The 15,127-nt window shown below is 35.7% G+C and overlaps 1 long non-coding RNA gene and 1 pseudogene across 1 annotated transcript in view; one reads left to right on the top strand and one right to left on the bottom strand.

The window, feature by feature from the left end:
* LOC110257996 (uncharacterized) overlaps positions 1 to 15,127 on the bottom strand; it is an 819,260-nt gene that overhangs the window by 208,374 nt on the left and 595,759 nt on the right. The window lies entirely within an intron of this gene.
* LOC146401345 (putative olfactory receptor 2B3) lies at positions 8,441 to 9,409 on the top strand (annotated as a pseudogene).

Genomic DNA, 15,127 nt, shown 5'->3' with positions numbered 1-15,127 from the left:
GCCATGAAATTAGAAATCAACCATGGGAAAAGCAAAGAGAAAAAACCTACTACATGGAGACTAAACAACATGCTACTAAAAAACCAATGGGTCAATGAGGAAATCAAGAAGGAAATTAAAAACTATCTTGAAACAAATGATAATGAAGACACAACCTCTCAAAACTATGGGATGCTGCGAAAACAGTGCTCAGAGGGAAATTTATAGCAATCCAGGCCTTTCTCAAAAAAGAAGAAAGATCCCAAATTGACAACTTAACCCTCCACCTAAATGAATTAGAAAAAGAAGAACAAAGAAGTCCTAAAGTCAGCAGAAGGAAGGAAATTATAAAGATCAAAGAAGAAATCAATAAAATAGAGACTCAAAAAACAATAGAGAAAATTAATAAAACCAAGAGCTGGTTCTTTGAAAAGGTGAACAAAATTGATAAACCCCTGGCCAGACTCACTAAAAAGAGGAGAGAAAGAACCCAAATCACCAAAATTATAAATGAAAAAGGAGAAATCACAACGGATACAGCAGAAATACAAAAAACCATAAGAGAATACTATGAACAACTATACGGTAACAAGTTTGACAATCTGGAAGAAATGGACAATTTTCTAGAATCTTACAGCCTGCCAAAACTGAATCAAGCAGAAACAAACCAACTGAACAGACCGATCACTAGAAATGAAATTGAAGAGGTTATAAAATCACTCCCTACAAATAAAAGTCCAGGACCAGATGGCTTCACAGGTAAATTCTATCAAACATATAAAGAGGAATTGGTGCCCATCCTCCTTCAACTCTTTCAAAAGGTTGAAGAAGAAGGAATACTCCCAAAGACATTCTATGAGGCCACCATCACCCTCATTCCAAAACCAGGCAGAGATACCACCAAAAAAGAAAACTATTGCCCAATATCATTGATGAATATAGATGCAAAAATTCTCAACAAAATCTTAGCCAACTGAATCCAACAACATATCAAAAAAATTATACACCATGACTAGGTTGGGTTCATCCCAGGTTCACAAGGATGGTTCAACATACGCAAATCAATCAACATCATACACCACATTAACAAAAAAAAAGTCAAAAATCATATGATCATCTCAATAGATGCAGAAAAAGCCTTTGACAAAGTTCAACATCCATTCATGATCAAGACCCTCGCCAAAGTGGGTATAGAGGGAACATTCCTGAATATAATCAAAGCCATTTATGATAAACCCACAGCAAATATAATCCTCAATGGGGAAAAACTGAAAGCCTTCTCACTCAAATCTGGAACAAGACAGGGATGCCCACTCTCACCACTGCTCTTCAACATCATTTTGGAAGTCTTAGCCACAGCAATTAGACAAACAAAAGAAATAAAAGGCATCCATATAGGAAGAGAAGAGATCAAACTGTCACTGTATGCAGATGACATGATTCTATACCTAGAAAACCCTAAGGACTCAACCCCAAAACTCCTTGAACTGATTAATAAATTCAGCAAAGTGGCAGGATATAAGATTAACATTCAGAAGTCAGTTGCATTTCTGTATACCAGCAATGAAACATTAGAAAAGGAATACAAAAATACGATACCTTTTAAAATTGTACCACACAAAATCAAATACCTCGGAATACACCTGACCAAAGAGGTAAAGGACCTATATGGCGAGAACTATAAAACCTTAATCAAAGAAATCAAAGAAGATGTAAAAAAATGGAAAGATATTCCATGTTCCTGGATTGGAAAAATCAATATTGTGAAAATGGCCATCCTACCCACAGCAATCTACAGATTCAATGCAATCCCTATCAAATTACCCATGACATTGTTCACAGAACTAGAACAAACAATCCAAACCTTTATATGGAACCACAAAAGACCCAGAATCGCCAAAGCAATCCTGAGAAACAAAAACCAAGCAGGAGGCATAACTCTCCCAGACTTCAAGAAATACTACAAAGCCACAGTCATCAAAACAGTGTGGTACTGGTATCAAAACAGACAGACAGACCAATGGAACAGAATAGAGAATCCGGAAATTAACCCTGACACCTATGGTCAATTAATCTTTGACAAGGGAGGCAAGAACATCAAATGGGAAAAGGAAAGTCTATTCAGCAAGCATTGCTGGGAAACCTGGACAGCTGCATGCAAAGCAATGAAACTAGAACACACCCTCACACCATGCACAAAAATAAACTCCAAATGGCTGAAAGACTTAAATATACGACAGGACACCATCAAACTCCTAGAAGAAAACATAGGCAAAACACTCTCTGACATCAACATCATGAATATTTTCTCAGGTCAGTCTCCCAAAGCAATAGAAATTCGAGCAAACATAAACCCATGGGACCTCATCAAACTGAAAAGCTTTTGCACAGCAAAGGAAACCCAAAAGAAAACAAAAGGACAACTTACAGAATGGGAGAAAATAGTTTCAAATGATGCAACTGACAAGGGCTTAATCTCTAGAATATATAAACAACTTATACAACTCAACAGCAAAAAAACCAATCAATCAATGGAAAAATGGGCAAAAGACCTGAATAGACATTTCTCCAAAGAAGATATACAGATGGCCAACAAACACATGAAAAAATGCTCCACATCGCTGATTATAAGAGAAATGCAAATCAAAACTACCATGAGATATCACCTCACACCCGTCAGAATGGCCATCATTAATAAATCCACAAATAACAAGTGCTGGAGGGGCTGTGGAGAAAAGGGAACCCTCCTGCACTGCTGGTGGGAATGTCAACTGGTACAGCCACTATGGAGAACAGTTTGGAGATACCTTAGAAATCTATACATAGACCTTCCATATGACCCTGCAATCCCACTCTTGGGCATCTATCCAGACAAAGCTCTACTTAAAAGAGACACATGCACCCGCATGTTCATTGCAGCACTATTCACAATAGCCAGGACATGGAAACAACCCAAATGTCCATCGACAGAGGATTGGATTCGGAAGATGTTGTATCTATACACAATGGAATACTACTCAGCCATAAAAAAGGATGACATCATGCCATTTGCAGCAACATGGATGGAACTAGAGAATCTCATACTGAGTGAAATGAGCCAGAAAGACAAAGACAAATACCATATGATATCACTTATAACTGGAATCTAATATCCAGCACAAATGAACATCTCCTCAGAAAAGAAAATCATGGACTTGGAGAAGAGACTTGTGGTTGCCTGATGGGAGGAGGAGGGAGTGGGAGGGATCGGGAGCTTGGGCTTATCAGTCACAACCTAGAATAGATTTACAAGGAGATCCCGCTGAATAGCATTGAGAACTATGTCTAGATACTCATGTTGCAACAGAAGAAATGGTGGGGGAAAAACTGTAATTGTAATGTATACATGTAAGGATAACCTGACCCCCTTGCTGTACAGTGGGAAAATAAAATTAAAAAAAAAAAAAAGAATATGTACTGCACATGCTAACACTAATTTCATTATGATAATCTAGAGAAGATCAAATAATGCAAGAAGCTCCATGGAAAAGAACCTGACTAGTATCCATTAGGATGCAGGTTCAATCCCTGGCCCCGCTCAGCAGGGTAATGATCTGACGCTGCCACAAACTGCACTGTAGGTTGCAGGGTGGCTTAGATCCCACATTACTGTTGCTGTGGTGTAGGTTGGCACGGGTAGCTATAATTCGACCTCTAGCCTGGGAATTTCCATACACCACACCTGCAACCCTAAAAAAAGCAAAAAAAAAAAAAAAGTAAAAGAAATTTATTCTGAGTGATCTATAATATAAAGTGACAAAATGAGAAAATGCAAACATCTAATAGTAGAAAAATGATTAGGATATGATTTATAGATACATTATTAATTTATAAAAGAATGTTGTATGGCTATAAAAATTGAGAAAATGTAATAATTTATCAAATGATTATATTCTGTATATGATTTTATAATTTATAAAAATGTATTATACACAAGAGAAAAATGAGTGAAAAAAAACACATTAAAATAATAACAAAGAATTTTATTTAAGGTTGTATCTATGTTGATGCTCAATTCAGTTTCAATTTTATATTAGGTGATAACATATTAAGTTATAAATTGAACACATCAATTAATTTTCAAAACTATTCTTGTTCCCTACTATTTCTACTAGTTCTATCTCAGTGAATCTATGCTAACCTTAAACTTCGATGCATTAATTTATATATTGTGACATTGCATGATACAGTTTCTTAATTTGTAGATCCCTAGTAGGTTTAGTCCAAACACATACATCACAAAAATCAACGAACAAAAATACTATTTTCCCATATGCACCATCAATGGACTCAGTATTTGACCCTGAGACCACTTAAAAGAATGAGGTATATAATTTATTTAGACTTGTACTCTCCTGATTAAACAATTCCAAACTTATTTTTTATGGTTTATGTTTCATGACTATTATCTTCACCTTAGTTTTTAGATTTGTGAACGATCTACATGTCACTGTTATGTTACCAGTGCTGCTGGGAATAGAGTTCACTTATTTCCTCTCTGGACACAACGACCAATTAAACTTGAAGGGACTCTCATATCCCTGGAGCTAAAATATAGGATAGAGCATTGTATGAATAATAAGCCCTCTATTTAAAGGTACAACCCCCTTTCCATGACTCTACCAACATTACTGGTATCTATACAATCAGCTTTTCCTTGTAAAATCCTTTAGGAATCTGTGGAGAAGAGCCTGAGTCAATCAACAGTGCCTCAGTGACTGAAGACAATATCTACAATAACTGTTACTTCATCTTAAGGACTTTCCTCATTTATGTTCTGATGCTGTTCAAATTATATGCTAATTTCATTCTCAATCTATGGGCAAAGGATAAATGAATAGGAACGTCACTAGGGTTGAAAGCTCAGTAAGTCATTGAATTTATCAACCTATCTTTGGACCAGACTTCCTTCGAAACATGGCACACAGAAAGGCATGGATATCTCTCTGATATTTAGGGGAAAAAGGTAAGTAATGTCTACTGCAGAGAATTACATTACCATGAGGGGAAAAAATCGCTCAAGATCATCTCACCCACATCCTTGCCTCTGATTGCTTCAGATTAAATAATCAAAGTGTTCAATTTGTTTCCTAGGAATTTTGAAATAAATGCCAAGTGTTTTCAGGGATTCCAAACCTCCTGTTTCATTACACTCTTTATTTTATTTTTTAATTAAAGTATAGCTGACTTACAGTGTTATATTAGCTTCAGGTACAAAGGGAAATGATTCAGTATTTTTTCAGATTATTTGCCATTCTAAGTTATTACAAGATAATGGCTGTAAAGTCCCTTGCTATACAATATATTCTTATTATTTATCTACTTCAAAGGAATGTTCATTACATCTCCAAGCAAAAGAAGTCAGTGGAATTTTTAAGCAAAAAAAAAAAGAATTAATAGAATTTAAGGCTTCTTCTGATTAATAGAGGATATAGAAATAAGAAAAGAGTTAAGATGACAGAGGACCAAACATGGTTGTCAAGAAGTGAGTTCATTTTTCTGATAATTTAAAGAGGAACTGATGGATGAGCTGACACTAGTGCCATATAAAATGTGGGGAAGAGTATATGTGAAAAAAAAAAGAAGTAGAAAAAATAAAATACCTGCTGCATAGAGTCCTCCTATTTCCCATGCCTTTTAAACAAACAAATATCTCCCACTAGCCATTGATTTCACTTCCATTTATTGAAAACTATGATCTCAGTACCATGCCAGAAACAAAGAGAAAGTGACTTATAGTTTAATCATTTCATATTACAATATTATAAAATTATAATAAGCATTTACCACCAATAGTAATTTGGTTGCCTGCTTTACCATATACATGACAAGTGGAGATAATGATATATTATCACTACTGACAATTACTGCTAATGATTCATATTATTGATGCTATTAGTGATAACTCACATTAATTAAATGCCTACTATGTTTCAGGCATTGCTCTAAGTTCTATGTGTATGTATTGTCTCATTTGAGCTTCACAACAACTCTCTTACTATCACCAAGAGATTTTCTTTCTTAACGTGGCACAAAAATATTTGCTACCTTACCCAGGATCACACACCTCAGAAATAAAATGATGGCAAATTTTAAGTCCAGAAGCAGTGTTCTTAACAGATACCTTTTTTTTTTTTTTTTTGCTTTTTAGGGCATCACCCATTGCATACAGAAGTTCCCAGGCTAGGAGTCAAATCAGAGCTATAGATGCTGGCCTACCCCACAGCCACAGCAGTATGGGATCTGAGCCCTACACCACAGCTCACAGCAGCACTTGATCCTTTACCCGTGTCCTCATGGGTCAGGTTTATTACCACTGAACCACCACGGGAACTCCAATAACAGATAACTTTTATGTATTTATTTATTTTGCTTTTAGGGCTGCGCCTGTGGCATATGGAAGTTCCCAGGCTAGAGGTCTAATCAGAGCTGTAGCCATGGGCCTACACGACAGCAACACAGGATCAGAGCCACATCTGCGACCTATACCACAGCTCACTGAAATGCTTGATCCTTAACCCACTGAGCGAGGCCAGGGATCAATAACTTTTAAAGATGATTATTTTTACATTGCTAAATGGATATTTAATAAAATACTTGTGGTTGTTTTGACTTTTGTTTTTTTAATGATGAGAAAGCTGCATATTTTTTCAATTTTCACTTTTATTTTTTTTCTCCCTCAAATTTCTTATTCATAACCATTGATCACTTTTTGTTGGATTTTTGGCCTTTCCTCATAAATGCTATGTAATAACTTTAATATTTTAATATAGTAACCATTTTTGCCACAAACACTGCACGTTTTTCATTCTATATTTATCTTTTATCTTTGCTTTTTTTGTTTGTTTGGTTGGCATATGGAGATTCCCAGGCTAGGGGTCAAATCAGAGCTGTAGCTGCTGGCCTACACCACTGCCACAGCAATGACAGATCCAAGCCACGTCTGCAACCTACACCACAGCTCACTGTAATGCCAGATCCTTAACCCACTGAGCAAGGCCAGGGATCGAACCTGCGTCCTCACGGATCCTAGTCAGATTCATTTCTGCTCTGGGCCATGATGGGAACTCCTATCTTTTATCTTTGTATAAATCTTTTGTCATGTGAAAGTTTAAAATTTACATGTTACAGTCAGAAAAAAGTCAAATCTCATATCCTCTTGTGTTTTTCAACTGAAAGTATATTACTGTTATTTACCAAGGAATAATGTATATCTTCAGCTAAAAACCTAAAATTAAAATCACATGTAATGGAAGCAGTTACAAATATTATAACCACATTCAGCCTCATGTAGACATCCCATGGTCAAATTATACTTCATATATCAGTCTAGTAGCACTCTCTATTTTTATTGTAAATTATATGGTATCAGTCATATCAATGACCTTGGATTTAAACATTCAAAGAAGACTGAAGAAGTTTGATCTACATAACTAAATAACTGATAACTTCCACAGACTGCAAAAAATCGACTTGATTATTTGACTTTGATGTTCCTGGTTTCATTTATAACCACTGTTGTGTTACATGTTGTCATTCTTGCTGTGCTATATGTATATTTGAGGGAAAGTATGGTATAAAAAATAGAATGGGCTTTATATCCTGCCTTTGAGCATTGAACCCACCATTACTGAGTGTGTAAATTATTCTCACTGAGTCACAGTAGAAATAAAATGTAGAGCATACCTGTTTATCAGGATTTTGTTGCGAATTATTTTAGGCACTGAGTAGTGTCAGTCACATGTTAATCGGGCAATGATTAAATGATCAGTTTTACAATTTTCATCAAGATATTTGGAGATACAGGGAGATGTCACCTGTGATCATCACTATAAATCACAAGTAAGTCATATTTTTATTTCCTTGAATCAAATCATCTAATAGTCATGATAGCTCTTTGCAGGAATGTTCATGCACGCATATCATTTAAGAAAAAGAGACAACCAAAAAAAAAAATGAAGATGTCACTAAAACAGTAGATTTGTAGAATCAATTGTAGATCTAGATGAAACTTTTAAAACCACTGCTCAGCATTTTCAGCCCGAATTAAAAGTAATTGATTTAAAAGTAGTATTTAATCTTAAAGTGCTTATTAAGGTAGCTTAGGATGTAAGAAAAAGGTAAGGAATTAAAATGTATTGAGCACTTACAAATGTCCGTGTTTTATGCATAGAAGTCTACATTCGTGGCATTTAAATGTAATGATTTACTTCTTAAAGTCACATATAACTACTAAAACCAGAAGACCTACTTTCTAACCATATGATAAGTATGTTGTATTTTTACAAGGGCTCCACTTAATTTACTATAAATTATATTTACTATGGAATCATTTATTTGATTACAATAAGAGTATCCGATAATTTCCGACTGACAATTTTCCCGTTTTATGCTTTCAGGAATGAAAAGTTAGTGAGTCGTCATGAATCGGGCAAAAGAGAGCTCCTCAAAAGAGTTCATACTACTTGGCTTCTCAGACAAGCCCTGGCTACAAACGCCCCTTTTGGTGCTCCTATTAGCATCATACGCAACCACCATCTTTGGCAATGTGTCCATCATGATGGTGTGCATTCTGGATCCCAAGCTTCACACTCCCATGTATTTCTTTCTCACAAACCTCTCCATATTAGATCTCTGTTACACCACGAGCACCGTCCCTCATATGTTGAAAAACATTTGTCAGAACAAAAAGACCATCAGTTATGGTGGCTGTGTGGCCCAGCTCATCATCTTCCTGGCTCTGGGTGCTACGGAGTGTCTCCTCCTGGCTGTTACGTCCTTTGACAGATATGTGGCCATTTGCAGACCCCTCCGCTACGTAGTCATCATGAACCCCTGGTTCTGCTTCAAGATGACAGCCTTCTCCTGGCTCACTGGCTTCAGCAACTCAGTGTTGCAGTCCTCCTTGACCCTTAACATGCCTCTCTGTGGTCATCAGGAAGTGGACCACTTTTTCTGTGAGGTTCCTGCCCTTCTCAAGTTGTCATGTGCTGACACAAAGCCTATTGTCTCCGAGCTCTTTTTCTTCAGTGTGTTAATTCTGCTAATTCCAGTGACATTGATCCTCATCTCCTATGGCTTCATAGCTCAAGCAGTATTGAGAATCAGGTCAGCCGAAGGACGGTGAAAAGCTTTTGGAACGTGTGGGTCTCACATGGTTGTGGTCTCTCTCTTTTTTGGAACAAGCATATACATGTATCTACAACCACCTTCTTCCACTTCTAAGGACTGGGGAAAAATAGTTTCCCTTTTCTATGGGATATTCACACCCATGTTGAACCCTCTCATCTATAGCCTTAGAAATAAAGATATGAAAGAGGCCTTCAAGAGGCTGGAATTATTAACATTTTCTATAAGAAATAAGTGTTCCATTGTGACAACAATCTTCTGAATCTGTTCTTATCCTTGAAAATGATAATAGTCTTTTAATTGATTTTTCATTTTTTCAGGCTCTTATGATTTTATTGAATTCAGCCAAAACTTATAAAACTTGCTTCAGGAAGCAATGCTGAAGACATCTTTTCTTTTGCTAAAAAAAATTTATTATGATTTATTTACAATGTTCTGTTAATTTCTGTTGTACACCAAAGTGACCCAGTAATACATATGTATACACTCTTTTTCTCACATTATCCTCCACCATATTCCTTTACAGGTGATTAGATATATAGTTCCCTGTGCTATACAGCAGGATCTCATTGCCTGTCCACTCCAAATGCAAGAGTTTTCATCTACTAACCCCAAATTCTCGGTCCATCCCACTCCCTCCCTCCCCCCAGCAAACACGAGTCTGTCCTACATGCCCATGATCTTTTCTGTTTTGTAGGTGGATCACTTGTGCCATATTTTAGACTCCACATATACGTGATATGGTGTCTGTCTTTCTCTTTCTGACTTACTTCACTTAGTATGAGAGTGTCTAGTTCCATCCATGTTGCTGTAAATGGCATTATTTGGTCCTTTTATGGTTGAGTAATATTCCATTGTTTATATGTACCACATCTTCCTAATCCATTCATCCATTTAGGTTGTTTCCATGTCTTGACTATTGTGAATAGTGCTGTGATGAATATATGGGTGCATGTATGTTTTCCAATGAAATTTTTGTCTGGATACATGCCCAATACACAGAAATAGATTGCATTTCTATATACTAACAATGAAAGATCAGAAAGAGAAATTAGGGGAACAATCCCATTTACCATTGCACCAAAAAGAATAAAATAGCTAGAAATAAGCCTTCCTAAAGAGACAAAAGACCCTTACTCTGAAAACTATAAGACACTGATGAAAGAAATCAAAGAAGAAACAAATTGATGGAAAAATATACCAGGCTCTTAGATTGGAAGAATCAATGTAGTCAAAGTGACAATACTGTCTGAGGCAATCTACAGATTCAAGGCAATCCCTATCATATTACCAATGACATTCTTTAGAACAAAACATTCTAAAATTTGTATGGAAAGATATCTTTTCTAAGTTAAAAGCTCCTTTGCTTTCCAGAAGTTTCCTCCATGTACTTTGTTCCTTTGTTCCTTGGTAAAATTTCTTCCTATCAATGTCAGACTGTCCAAGACACTTAGATGGTTTACCTTCCCACTTATGTACTATTTGTTGGAGAACCATTTTGTCTACCACCTTAGTTAGGAATTTCCCCATCTTTATGATTAAATGACCAGCGATCCCAAGCCAAAATTTTCCCATAATCACCCCAGTCCTCAGTCACTTTACATCCTCCCATCCCTTTATAATTCCATCATATACACCTTCCAGAACAGTTTCAAGTATGCAGTTTATGTCAAATCTAGCTGGCTTTAAACTAGCTAAGTGTGTGTATCTCATACTAGAAATTTAAAATATCAATTGAGTTTTATTTCCAACTCTGTTTTCAATTCATCCCATCATTCTCCACGGATAGCATTTTCCCCTTTTCTTTCATTTTCCAATATTTATTTGTCCCAAATCCTTATTTGTTCCAAGTTCTGCACCAACCAAACACACGTGATAGCCCATAAATGATGATGTTTTTTATAGAAATGTTCACTGGAATACTTTTTTCTAATATTTAACTGAATAAATTCATTCTTCTTTGGGGTAACCTCTAAATAAATATTTATTGATATTTTTAACACTAGATAGTACTAGACCAGAGGGAAAATAATCGCAGTTATTATACTGAAAAAAAAATTTTTTTGTCCTTTTAGGGCCATACCCATGACATATGGAGGTTCCCAGGTTTGGGGTCATATCGGCCTATATCAGAGCTCCAGCAATACCAGCTCTGAGCCACTTCTGTGACCTACACCACAGCTCACTCAACACTCGATCCTTAACCCACCGAGCAAGGCTAAGGATTGAACCCAAGTCCTCATGGATATTAGTCAGGTTTGTTAACCACTGAGCCATGACAAGAACTCCTGAAAAAAATATTCTAATTCCCAGAGGAAATGACCCTTAAATTCAGACATTTAAATGATTAGTTGCAGTTAGTAATATAAGGACATAGATGGGACAACATTTTAGGCAACAGAGAAAGGGTTACAAAGCATTTTATAAATTACAAGTAATTAAAAATGGTTAAGAAAGAGAGTACAAGACACATATAAAAAGAGCCTGGAGATGATAACTGAAAAGTCTAGACTTTATCCACTAATGAAAGCAGAAATGTTAGAGTACAGAAAGTACCAGCATCAGTATAAAGTAACTAAAAACCTAAGTGCAGAATACAGCTCTTATATAATAATCATGTGTTTACTAAATGAGACATGTAATAAGCAGTAAGAGATTCAAGACACAAAAAACAAATGAATATCAATTATATCTCTAGTGTAAGTGCCTTTTTTAAATTTCCAAACCTGTTTCTACCATTGCCATCTCTTTCTGAATATGATAGACATTTCAAACTCAACACCATCAAAAGCTAAACACCTGCTCACCCTTCACCACAAAGCTCTTTTCACTATTTTAACAAATGGATTCACCTTCTGTCTACATTTGCAAATCAGAAACCCTGAACTATATCTTATGCCATTCACTCCTTAGTTTTTTAAATCAAAGCCATTTCCAAAACATATCAATCATTCCTCTTTTGTACCTCCCATCTCTCCATTCCTTTCTATCTTCACATTTCTGGTACCATCACGTTTTACCCATAAGCTTACCAAATTATTAACCTACCTATCATTATGCACTCCTGCCAACTCTTTGAAATACACTTTTTAAAAATATAGCCAGTGATCATTTCACTGCAAATACAATCATCCCATTCTCTTCACCTGTACTGAGATTATCAGTGGCATTCTATTGTTCACTAGTTAAAAACAAATACTCACTTACTAGCAATACAGCTCTCTTCTTTTTTCTGGCCACATCCATGGCATGTGGAAGTTCTGGGGCCAGGGATGAAACCTATTCCACAGCAGCAACCCAAGCTGCTGCACTGAAAACGCTGGATCCTAAACCTGCTGTGCCACAAAGGAACTCCCATACAGCTTGCTCGTCGCTCTCTCTGTCTTTTGCACTTACCATATTTCCTTAAAGCATAGAACCTTTGCACATACTGATCCTTCTACCTGGAATACTCTTCCCATCCATATTTACCTAATTACTAATGGCTCAGGCCTCATTAGAAAAAATTTTTGTGGTCTCTCTCTGATTCAGTGAAATACCCACAAATTTACTTGTTCATTATGTACCTCTCATTTGTGGCACTTCTACTTTTAAGTGATCATTTGATAAGTGCCTTTACCTCCTACTAGACTGTAAATTCATCAAAAAGTCTACAAACAGTAAGTGCTGGAGAGGGTATGGAGAAAAAGGAACCCTAGTACACTGTTGGTGGGATTGTAAATTGGTGCAACCACTGTGGAAAACGGTATGGAGAGTCCTCAGAAAACTAAAACTAGAACTCCCATTTGATCCAGCAATCCCACTCCTGGCCATCTATCCAGAGAAAACCACAATTCGCAAAGATACATGTACTCCGATGTTCACTGAAGCACTATTTTCAATAGCCAAGACATGGAAACAACCTAAATGTCCATCGACAGAGGAGTGGATCCAGAAGATGTGGTACATATACACAATGGAATATGACTCAGCCATTCAAAGGAACGAAATACCGGCATTTGTAGCAACATGGATGGACCTAGAAATTATCATGCTAAGTGAAGTCAGCCATACAATGAGACACCAACATCAAATGCTTTCACTGACATGTGGAATCTGAAAAAAGGACAGATTGAACTTCTTTGCAGAACAGATGCTGACTCACAGACATTGAAAAACTTACAGTCTCCGGAGGAGACAGTTTGGGGGATGGGGGGATGTGCTTGGGTTGCGGGGTGGAAATCCTGTGAAATTGGATTGTTATGATCATTATACAACTACAGATGTGATAAGTTCATTTGAGTAATTAAAAAAAGTAAAAAAAAAAAAAGAGCATGGAACAAAGTTTGGTTTTTCTCACCAAAACATTCACAGCACTTAGTTTTGGAGGCAGAAAATTAAAACATCAATTGTCAAAACTATGGATAATTTTAGCTAATATGCAAATTTTCATTTATTCTGTTAAAAGAATTTTCAGAGATGTGAAACTCTCTAGGGCTAGGAATGGTGGTCATATGAAATTCCATGGTGGGATATATACTTAAATTCTCAAAAGCTAAGGAAATTGTATTTCCCTGTAAAAATGAAAATCTAGTGATTGTCACATATAGTTATTAATAATCCTTTCTCTTTTAAAAGTTACATAAATACATTATTTATGTAATTATAAAGATAATAAGAGACATATAATAATATGAGACATATTTATGTAAGATAATAATATGAGACTTATATTTTAGAAAAAGCAAACAGTTTTATGGAAAAGATTCATCCTTAAATTTACTATATTTAAAGTTTACCACTGTTGGCATATTAGTTTATTCATCTTTTCTGTCAATGGAGGGTTATAATTTCTTTTTTATGTGCATTATATCTTGATAACATACCTAGATTCTTTTTTATTTAAGGTTCTTTAAATTCTATAGTGCTTTACAATTTTCAAAAGTTTCACACACATGATTTCATAAAATCCCATAATAACCCATTTTTCCCCTACCCATATATTGCTCTCTCCTCCTTTGCTCTCCTCACTGGGAACTACTCATTTGTTCTCTACATCTGTGAGTCTGCTTCTTTTTTGTTATAGTCACAATTTGTTGTATTTTTTAGGTTCCACATGTAAGTGATATCATACAGTGTTTGTCTTTTTCTCTATGACTTACTTCCTTTAGTATAATGCCCTCCAAGTCCATCCATGTTGATGAAAATGGCTAAATTTCATTCTTTTCTGAATAGCATTCTATTGCACATATACATCACATCTTCTTTATCCATACATCTACTGATGGACACTTAGGTTGCTTAAATACCTTGGCAATTATAAATAATGCTGCTATGACTATTGTGTGCATATATCTTTTCAAATTAGTAGTTTTGGTTTTTTGATTATTTTTTTTTTCAGATACATACCCAAGAGTGGAATTGCTAGGTCATATGATAGTTTTATTTTTAGTTTTTTTGAGAAATATCCATATTACTTTTCACAGTGGCTGCAGCAATTTATATTCCCACCAATAGTAAATAAGGGTTCCCTTTTCCCCACATTCTTGCCAACATTTTATACCTGAATTCTTTAAAACACAGATTAAATAGCTGTCTTCAAGTGGAAACAAAATAATGAGATTCTAAAAATTCATGCACTTGATGGATCAGAAAGGAAGAAAAAAATTCTTAGTTCCAGATAGTAATATATAAAATTGAAGACATTGTTTGAGAAAGAGAGGTGAATTAAAATGTAATATCTAGTGATTAGAATTTTTATTTAAGAACATTAAAAATGTACCTGCTATTGAACTTTGAGTGGATTAAAATACCTCCTAATATATGCTTTTACTTGGATAAATAGTTAAAGGAAAAAAGAATAAGGGAAAAGTGAAAAGAGAATAAGCCTATTTCACCAAAGGATTACAGTTCCAAGAAATCTACATATAGAAACATAAAGAGAGTCGTGTCTTTACAAATACTGTGGATGTGGCCACTGGAACTCAAAGCAGACTTAGAT

The sequence above is a fragment of the Sus scrofa genome, chromosome 7 (genome assembly GCF_054392235.1).
Source record: "Sus scrofa isolate SSC_HxYL_T2T_F1_AM1 chromosome 7, Sscrofa_HxYL_maternal_Yorkshire_Landrace_v2.0, whole genome shotgun sequence".
NCBI classification, from domain to species: domain Eukaryota; kingdom Metazoa; phylum Chordata; class Mammalia; order Artiodactyla; family Suidae; genus Sus; species Sus scrofa.
The sequence above is the reverse complement of the archived record's forward strand: the minus strand, read 5'-3'. Positions and strand labels throughout refer to the sequence as shown.